The sequence below is a fragment of the Pecten maximus genome, chromosome 4, assembly GCF_902652985.1.
Source record: "Pecten maximus chromosome 4, xPecMax1.1, whole genome shotgun sequence".
Taxonomy (NCBI): Eukaryota; Metazoa; Mollusca; class Bivalvia; order Pectinida; family Pectinidae; genus Pecten; species Pecten maximus.
Window position 1 is genome coordinate 45,570,502 of NC_047018.1, and position 11,104 is coordinate 45,581,605.

General features: G+C 37.9%; 1 long non-coding RNA gene across 1 annotated transcript; it reads right to left on the bottom strand.

Moving 5' to 3' along the window:
- Positions 1–202: 202 nt before the first annotated feature.
- Positions 203–2,135, bottom strand: LOC117326234. The gene is made up of 2 exons (XR_004532445.1): positions 1,768–2,135; positions 203–1,507 (listed from the first exon to the last, which is right to left on the bottom strand). It is a non-coding gene; the product is annotated as an uncharacterized LOC117326234 (long non-coding RNA).
- Between the last annotated feature and the right edge of the window lie 8,969 nt (positions 2,136–11,104).

The following is an 11,104-nucleotide window of genomic DNA, read 5'->3' on the forward strand; positions in this document are numbered from 1 at the left end:
AATGATATCAGTGATTGTTGTTTAATTCTGTATAGCTTTAATATGAAAGAAAGGTTTCAGAATGCATATCTCAAGACGTATTCTGCGCTTAATATTAAATTCCTTTAACGAAACAATGTTTATCAAACCTGAACATATCAAAATTCACTTTTTATCTGGTAGCTTATTTTATAATGAATGAGTTATTTAAGTGAAAAAGAACATGTTTTCTTGAAATCCGTTTATTATCAAATTGTAGGTAGTACACCATTTTTTTTACGTTGTTTATTGTTTATAATACATCTAATCAACACGATAAGATACAATGCATATATTTCATATGTACAACATGCTAATATTAAAATATATACATATGTATATAGATATATAAAATCGACTGCCTTAACGCATAATTACGGAACTCGCATAGGGGTAGGAATACCACCTATGCGAACAACGTACGGATCACGAATGGATGTGGATCCTTCATATAATAAACAAGCAGATATCATACTTAACATGTACAATTAGGTATCGTACCTAAAGGGTAAAGGTAGGGATCGTACCTAAAATGTCAAGGTAGGTACAGTACCTAAAATGTGAAGGTAGGTACCGTACCTAAAATGTCAAGGTAGGTACAGTACCTAAAATGTAAAGGTATGGATCGTACCTAAAATGTGAAGGTAGGTATCGTACCTAAAATGTCAAGGTAGGTAACGTAACTAAAATGTAAAGGTAGGTACCGTACCTAAAATGTGAAGGTAGGTACCGTACCTAAAATGTGAAGGTAGGGATAGTACCTAAAATGTGAAGGTAGGTACCGTACCTAAAATGTAAAGGTAGGTACCGTACCTAAAATGTGAAGGTAGGTATCGTACCTAAAATGTGAAGGTAGGTATCGTACTTAAAATGTAAAGGTAGGTACCGTACCTAAAATGTGGAGGTAGGGATCGTACCTAAAATGTAAAGGTAGGTACCGTACCTAAAATGTTAAGGTAGGGATCGTACCTAAAATGTGAAGGTAGGTACCGTACCTAAAATGTAAAGGTTGGGATCGTACCTGAAATATAAAGGTATGGATCGTACTTAAAATGTAACGGTAGGGATCGTACCTAAAATGTAAAGGTAGGGCTCGTACCTAAAATGTAAAGGTAGGTACCGTACCTAAAATGTAAAGGTAGGTACCGTACCTAAAATGTGAAGGTAGGTACAGTACCTAAAATGTGAAGGTAGGTACCGTACCTAAAATGTGAAGGTAGGTACCGTACCTAAAATGTAAAGGTAGGTACCGTACCTAAAATGTAAAGGTAGGTACGGTACCTAAAATGTAAAGGTATGGATCGTACACAAAATGAAAAGGTAGGGATCCTACCCAAAATGTAAAGGTAGGGATCGTACCTAAAATGTAAAGGTAGGGATCCTACACAAAATGAAAAGGTATGGATCGTACCTAAAATGTAAATGTAGGTACCGTACCTAAAATGTAAAGTTAGGGATCGTACTTAAAATGTAAAGGTAGGGATCGTACCTAAAATGTCAAGGTAGGGATCGTACCTAAAATGTCAAGGTACAGATCCTACACAAAATGAAAAGGTAAGTATCGTACCTAAAATGTAAAGGTATGGATCGTACCTAAAATGTAAATGTAGGTACCGTACCTAAAATGTAAAGTTAGGGATCGTACTTAAAATGTAAAGGTAGGGATCGTACCTAAAATGTCAAGGTAGGGATCGTACCTAAAATGTAAAGTTAGGGATCGTACTTAAAATGTAAAGGTAGGGATCGTACCTAAAATGTAAAGGTATGGATCGTACCTAAAATGTCAAGGTAGGTACCGTACCTAAAATGTTAAGATATGGATCGTTCCTAAAATGTAAAGGTAGGGGTCGTTCCTAAAATAAAGGTAGGTACCGTACCTAAAATTTAAAGGTAGGTACCGTACCTAAAATGTAAAGGTAGGGATCGTACTAAAAATGTAAAGATAGGGATCATACATAAAATGTAAAGGTAAGGATTGAACTTAAAATTTAAAGGCAGGGATCATACCTAAAATGAAAGGTAGGGATCATACCTAAAATGTAAAGGTAGGGATTGTACCTAAAATGTAAAGGTAGGTACCGTACCTAAAATGTAAAGGTAGGGATCGTACTTAAAATGTAAAGGTATGTACCGTACCTAAAATGTAAAGGTAGGGATCATACCTAAAATGTAAAGGTAGGGATCGTACCTAAAATGTAAAGGTAGGGATTGTACCTAAAATGTAAAGGTAGGTACCGTACCTAAAATGTAAAGGTAGGTACCGTACCTAAAATGTAAAGGTATGTATCGTACTTAAAATATAAAGGTATGTACCGTTCCTAAAATGTAAAGGTATGGATCATACCTAAAATGTAAAGGTAGGGATCGTACCTAAAATGTAAAGGTAGGTACCGTACTTAAAATGTAAAGGTAGGTACCGTACCTAAAATGTAAAGGTAGGGATCGTACCTAAAATGTAAAGGTATGGATCGTACTTAAAATGTAAAGGCATGTACCGTACCTAAAATGTAAAGGTAGGGATCGTTCCTAAAATGTAAAGGTAGGGGTCGTTCCTAAAATAAAGGTAGGTACCGTACCTAAAATGTAAAGGTAGGTACCGTACCTCAAATGTAAAGGCAGGGATCGTACTAAAAATGTGAAGATAGGGATCATACATAAAATGTAAAGGTAAGGATTGAACTTAAAATTTAAAGGCAGGGATCATACCTAAAATGTAAAGGTAGGTACCGTACCTAAAATGTAAAGGTATGTATCGTACTTAAAATATAAAGGTATGTACCGTTCCTAAAATGTAAAGGTAGGGATCATACCTAAAATGTAAAGGTAGGGATCGTACCTAAAATGTAAAGGTAGGGATCGTACCTAAAATGTAAAGTTAGGGATCGTACTTAAAATGTAAAGGTAGGGATCGTACCTAAAATGTAAAGGTAGGTACCGTACCTAAAATGTAAAGGTAGGGATCGTACCTAAAATGTAAAGGTATGGATCGTACTTAAAATGTAAAGGCATGTACCGTACCTAAAATGTAAAGGTAGGGATCGTTCCTAAAATGTAAAGGTAGGGGTCGTTCCTAAAATAAAGGTAGGTACCGTACCTAAAATGTAAAGGTAGGTACCGTACTTAAAATGTAAAGGTAGGTACCGTACCTAAAATGTAAAGGTAGGGATCGTACCTAAAATGTAAAGGTATGGATCGTACTTAAAATGTAAAGGCATGTACCGTACCTAAAATGTAAAGGTAGGGATCGTTCCTAAAATGTAAAGGTAGGGGTCGTTCCTAAAATAAAGGTAGGTACCGTACCTAAAATGTAAAGGTAGGTACCGTACCTAAAATGTAAAGGCAGGGATCGTACTAAAAATGTGAAGATAGGGATCATACATAAAATGTAAAGGTAAGGATTGAACTTAAAATTTAAAGGCAGGGATCATACCTAAAATGTAAAGATAGGGATCATACATCAAATGTAAAGGTAGGGATCGAACTTAAAATGTAAAGGTAGGTACCGTACCTAAAATGTAAAGGTAGGTACCGTACCTAAAATGTAAAGGTAGGGATCGTACCTAAAATGTAAAGGTATGGATCGTACTTAAAATGTAAAGGCATGTACCGTACCTAAAATGTAAAGGTAGGGATCGTTCCTAAAATGTAAAGGTAGGGGTCGTTCCTAAAATAAAGGTAGGTACCGTACCTAAAATGTAAAGGTAGGTACCGTACCTAAAATGTAAAGGCAGGGATCATACTGAACATGTCCAGGTAGGAACCACACTTAACATGTACAGGTAGAGATCATACTTAACATGTCCAGGTAAAGATCATACTGGGCATGTCCAGGTAGAGATCATACTTAACATGACCAGGTAGGGACCATACTTAACATGTCCAGGTAGGGACCATACTGAACATGTCCAGGTAGGGATCATACTTAACATGTACAGGTAGAGATCATACTTAAAATGTCAAGGTACGAATCAAATTTAACATGTCCAGGTAAAGATCATACTGAACATGTCCAGGTAGAGATCATACTGAACATGTCCAGGTATGGATCATATCTAAGATGTCCAGGTAGGGACCATACTTTACATGTCCAGGTATGGATCATACCTTACATGTCCAGGTAAAGATAATACTTAACATGTCCAGGTAGGGATCATACTTGACATGTCCAGGTAAAGATAATAATTAACATGTCCAGGTAGAGATCATACTTGACATGTCCAGGTAAAGATCATACTTAACATGTACAGGTAGAGATCATACTTAACATGTCCAGGTAGAGATCAAACTTACCATGTCCAGGTAGGGATCATACTTAACATGTACAGGTAGAGATCAAACTTACCATGTCCAGGAAGGGATCGTACTGAACATGTCCAGGTAGACATCATACTTAACATGTCCAGGTAGGGATCATACTTAACATGTCCAGGTAGGAATCATACTTAACATGTCCAGGTAAAGATCATACTTAACATATCCAGGTAGGAATCATACTTAACATATCCAGGTAGGGATCATACTTAACATCTCCAGGTAGGAATCATACTTAACATGTCCAGGTAGGGACCATACTTAACATGTCCAGGTAGGATCATACTGAACATGTCCAGGTAGGGATCATACTGAACATGTCCAGGTAGGAATCATACTTAACATGTCCAGGTAGGGGCCATACTTTACATGTCCAGGTATGGATCATACGTAACATGTCCAGGTGGGGATTGTACTTAACATGTCCAGGTAGACATCATACTTAACATGTCCAGGTAGACATCATACTTAACATGTCCAGGTAGAGATCATACTAAACATGACCAGGTAGGGACCATACTTAACATGTCCAGGTAGGGACCATACTGAACATGTCCAGGTAGAGATCATACTTAACATGACCAGGTAGGGATAGGTAGGGATCATACTTAACATGTACAGGTAGAGATCATACTTAACATGTCCAGGTAAAGATCATACTTAACATGTCCAGGTAGGGGCCATACTTTACATGTCCAGGTATGGATCATACGTAACATGTCCAGATGGGGATTGTACTTGACATGTCCAGGTAAACATCATACTTCACATGTCCAGGTAGACATCATACTTAACATGTCCAGGTAGAGATCATACTTAACATGACCAGGTAGGGATAGGTAGGGATCATACTTAACATGTACAGGTAGAGATCATACTTAACATGTCCAGGTAAAGATCATACTGAACATGTCCAGGTAGAGATCATACTTAACATGACCAGGTAGGGACCATACTTAACATGTCCAGGTAGGGACCATACTGAACATGTCCAGGTAGAGATCATACTTAACATGTCAAGGTACGAATCAAACTTAACATGTCCAGGTAAAGATCATACTGAACATGTCCAGGTAGACATCATACTGAACATGTCCAGGTATGGATCATATCTAAGATGTCCAGGTAGGGACCATACTTTACATGTCCAGGTATGGATCATACTTTACATGTCCAGGTAAAGATAATACTTAACATGTCCAGGTAGGGATCATACTTGACATGTCCAGGTAAAGATAATAATTAGCATGTCCAGGTAGAGATCATACTTGACATGTCCAGGTAAAGATCATACTTAACATGTACAGGTATAGATCATACTTAACATGTACAGGTAGAGATCATAATTAACATGTCCTGGTAGGGATCATACTTAACATGTTCAGGTAGGGATCATACTTAACATGTACAGGTAGGGATCATACTTAACATGTACAGGTAGAGATCATACTTAACATGTCCAGGTAGGGACCATACTTAACGTGTCCAGGTAGAGATCATACTTAACATGTCCAGGTAAAGATCATACTGAACATGTCCAGGTAGAGATCATACTTAACATGACCAGGTAGGGACCATACTTAACATGTCCAGGTAGGGACCATACTGAACATGTCCAGGTAGAGATCATACTTAACATGTCAAGGTACGAATCAAACTTAACATGTCCAGGTAAAGATCATACTGAACATGTCCAGGTAGACATCATACTGAACATGTCCAGGTATGGATCATATCTAAGATGTCCAGGTAGGGACCATACTTTACATGTCCAGGTATGGATCATACTTTACATGTCCAGGTAAAGATAATACTTAACATGTCCAGGTAGGGATCATACTTGACATGTCCAGGTAAAGATAATAATTAACATGTCCAGGTAGAGATCATACTTGACATGTCCAGGTAAAGATCATACTTAACATGTACAGGTATAGATCATACTTAACATGTACAGGTAGAGATCATAATTATCATGTCCTGGTAGGGATCATACTTAACATGTTCAGGTAGGGATCATACTTAACATGTCCAGGTAAAGATCATACTTAACATGTACAGGTAGAGATCATACTTAACATGTCCAGGTAGGGACCATACTTAACGTGTCCAGGTAAAGATCATACTTAACATGTCCAGGTAGGGACCATACTTAACATGACCAGGTAGGGATCATATTTAACATGTCCAGGTATGGATCATATCTAAGATGTCCAGGTAGGGACCATACTTTACATGTCCAGGTATGGATCATACTTTACATGTCCAGGTAAAGATAATACTTAACATGTCCAGGTAGGGATCATACTTGACATGTCCAGGTAAAGATAATAATTAGCATGTCCAGGTAGAGATCATACTTGACATGTCCAGGTAAAGATCATACTTAACATGTACAGGTATAGATCATACTTAACATGTACAGGTAGAGATCATAATTAACATGTCCTGGTAGGGATCATACTTAACATGTTCAGGTAGGGATCATACTTAACATGTACAGGTAGGGATCATACTTAACATGTACAGATAGAGATCATACTTAACATGTCCAGGTAGGGACCATACTTAACGTGTCCAGGTAGAGATCATACTTAACATGTCCAGGTAAAGATCATACTGAACATGTCCAGGTAGAGATCATACTTAACATGACCAGGTAGGGACCATACTTAACATGTCCAGGTAGGGACCATACTGAACATGTCCAGGTAGAGATCATACTTAACATGTCAAGGTACGAATCAAACTTAACATGTCCAGGTAAAGATCATACTGAACATGTCCAGGTAGACATCATACTGAACATGTCCAGGTATGGATCATATATAAGATGTCCAGGTAGGGACCATACTTTACATGTCCAGGTATGGATCATACTTTACATGTCCAGGTAAAGATAATACTTAACATGTCCAGGTAGGGATCATACTTGACATGTCCAGGTAAAGATAATAATTAACATGTCCAGGTAGAGATCATACTTGACATGTCCAGGTAAAGATCACACTTAACATGTACAGGTATAGATCATACTTAACATGTACAGGTAGGGATCATACTTAACATGTACAGGTAGAGATCATACTTAACATGTCCAGGTAGGGACCATACTTAACGTGTCCAGGTAAAGATAATAATTAACATGTCCAGGTAGAGATCATACTTGACATGTCCAGGTAAAGATAATAATTAACATGTCCAGGTAGAGATCATACTTGACATGTCCAGGTAAAGATCATACTTAACATGTACAGGTATAGATCATACTTAACATGACCAGGTAGGGACCATACTTAACATGTCCAGGTAGGGACCATACTGAACATGTCCAGGTAGAGATCATACTTAACATGTCAAGGTACGAATCAAACTTAACATGTCCAGGTAAAGATCATACTGAACATGTCCAGGTAGACATCATACTGAACATGTCCAGGTATGGATCATATATAAGATGTCCAGGTAGGGACCATACTTTACATGTCCAGGTATGGATCATACTTTACATGTCCAGGTAAAGATAATACTTAACATGTCCAGGTAGGGATCATACTTGACATGTCCAGGTAAAGATAATAATTAACATGTCCAGGTAGAGATCATACTTGACATGTCCAGGTAAAGATCATACTTAACATGTACAGGTATAGATCATACTTAACATGTACAGGTAGGGATCATACTTAACATGTACAGGTAGAGATCATACTTAACATGTCCAGGTAGGGACCATACTTAACGTGTCCAGGTAAAGATAATAATTAACATGTCCAGGTAGAGATCATACTTGACATGTCCAGGTAAAGATAATAATTAACATGTCCAGGTAGAGATCATACTTGACATGTCCAGGTAAAGATCATACTTAACATGTACAGGTATAGATCATACTTAACATGTTCAGGTAGGGATCATACTTAACATGTACAGGTAGAGATCATACTTAACATGTCCAGGTAGGGACCATACTTAACGTGTCCAGGTAGAGATCATACTTAACATGTCCAGGTAGGGATCATACTTAGCATGTCCAGGTAAAGATCATACTTAACATGTCCAGGTAGGGACCATACTTAACATGACCAGGTAGGGATCATATTTAACATGTCCAGGTATGGATCATACTTAACATGTCCAGGTAGGGATCATACTTAACATGTCCAGGTAGGGACCATACTGAACATGACCAGGTAGGGATCATACTTAACATGTACAGGTAGGGATCATACTTAACATGTACAGATAGAGATCATACTTAACATGTCCAGGTAGGGACCATACTTAACGTGTCCAGGTAGAGATCATACTTAACATGTCCAGGTAAAGATCATACTGAACATGTCCAGGTAGAGATCATACTTAACATGACCAGGTAGGGACCATACTTAACATGTCCAGGTAGGGACCATACTGAACATGTCCAGGTAGAGATCATACTTAACATGTCAAGGTACGAATCAAACTTAACATGTCCAGGTAAAGATCATACTGAACATGTCCAGGTAGACATCATACTGAACATGTCCAGGTATGGATCATATATAAGATGTCCAGGTAGGGACCATACTTTACATGTCCAGGTATGGATCATACTTTACATGTCCAGGTAAAGATAATACTTAACATGTCCAGGTAGGGATCATACTTGACATGTCCAGGTAAAGATAATAATTAACATGTCCAGGTAGAGATCATACTTGACATGTCCAGGTAAAGATCATACTTAACATGTACAGGTATAGATCATACTTAACATGTACAGGTAGGGATCATACTTAACATGTACAGGTAGAGATCATACTTAACGTGTCCAGGTAAAGATAATAATTGTACATGTCCAGGTAGAGATCATACTTGACATGTCCAGGTAAAGATAATAATTAACATGTCCAGGTAGAGATCATACTTGACATGTCCAGGTAAAGATCATACTTAACATGTACAGGTATAGATCATACTTAACATGACCAGGTAGGGACCATACTTAACATGTCCAGGTAGGGACCATACTGAACATGTCCAGGTAGAGATCATACTTAACATGTCAAGGTACGAATCAAACTTAACATGTCCAGGTAAAGATCATACTGAACATGTCCAGGTAGACATCATACTGAACATGTCCAGGTATGGATCATATATAAGATGTCCAGGTAGGGACCATACTTTACATGTCCTGGTAGGGATCATACTTAACATGTCCAGGTAGGGACCATACTGAACATGTCCAGGTAGAGATCATACTTAACATGTCAAGGTACGAATCAAACTTAACATGTCCAGGTAAAGATCATACTGAACATGTCCAGGTAGACATCATACTGAACATGTCCAGGTATGGATCATATATAAGATGTCCAGGTAGGGACCATACTTTACATGTCCAGGTATGGATCATACTTTACATGTCCAGGTAAAGATAATACTTAACATGTCCAGGTAGGGATCATACTTGACATGTCCAGGTAAAGATAATAATTAACATGTCCAGGTAGAGATCATACTTGACATGTCCAGGTAAAGATCATACTTAACATGTACAGGTATAGATCATACTTAACATGTACAGGTAGGGATCATACTTAACATGTACAGGTAGGGACCATACTTAACGTGTCCAGGTAAAGATAATAATTGTACATGTCCAGGTAGAGATCATACTTGACATGTCCAGGTAAAGATAATAATTAACATGTCCAGGTAGAGATCATACTTGACATGTCCAGGTAAAGATCATACTTAACATGTACAGGTATAGATCATACTTAACATGACCAGGTAGGGACCATACTTAACATGTCCAGGTAGGGACCATACTGAACATGTCCAGGTAGAGATCATACTTAACATGTCAAGGTACGAATCAAACTTAACATGTCCAGGTAAAGATCATACTGAACATGTCCAGGTAGACATCATACTGAACATGTCCAGGTATGGATCATATATAAGATGTCCAGGTAGGGACCATACTTTACATGTCCAGGTATGGATCATACTTTACATGTCCAGGTAAAGATAATACTTAACATGTCCAGGTAGGGATCATACTTGACATGTCCAGGTAAAGATAATAATTAACATGTCCAGGTAGAGATCATACTTGACATGTCCAGGTAAAGATCATACTTAACATGTACAGGTATAGATCATACTTAACATGTACAGGTAGGGATCATACTTAACATGTACAGGTAGAGATCATACTTAACATGTCCAGGTAGGGACCATACTTAACGTGTCCAGGTAAAGATAATAATTAACATGTCCAGGTAGAGATCATACTTGACATGTCCAGGTAAAGATAATAATTAACATGTCCAGGTAGAGATCATACTTGACATGTCCAGGTAAAGATCATACTTAACATGTACAGGTATAGATCATACTTAACATGTTCAGGTAGGGATCATACTTAACATGTACAGGTAGAGATCATACTTAACATGTCCAGGTAGGGACCATACTTAACGTGTCCAGGTAGAGATCATACTTAACATGTCCAGGTAGGGATCATACTTAGCATGTCCAGGTAAAGATCATACTTAACATGTCCAGGTAGGGACCATACTTAACATGACCAGGTAGGGATCATATTTAACATGTCCAGGTATGGATCATACTTAACATGTCCAGGTAGGGATCATACTTAACATGTCCAGGTAGGGACCATACTGAACATGACCAGGTAGGGACCATACTTAACATGTCCAGGTAGGAATCATACTTAACATGTCCAGGTAAAGATCATACTTAACTTGTCCAGGTAGAG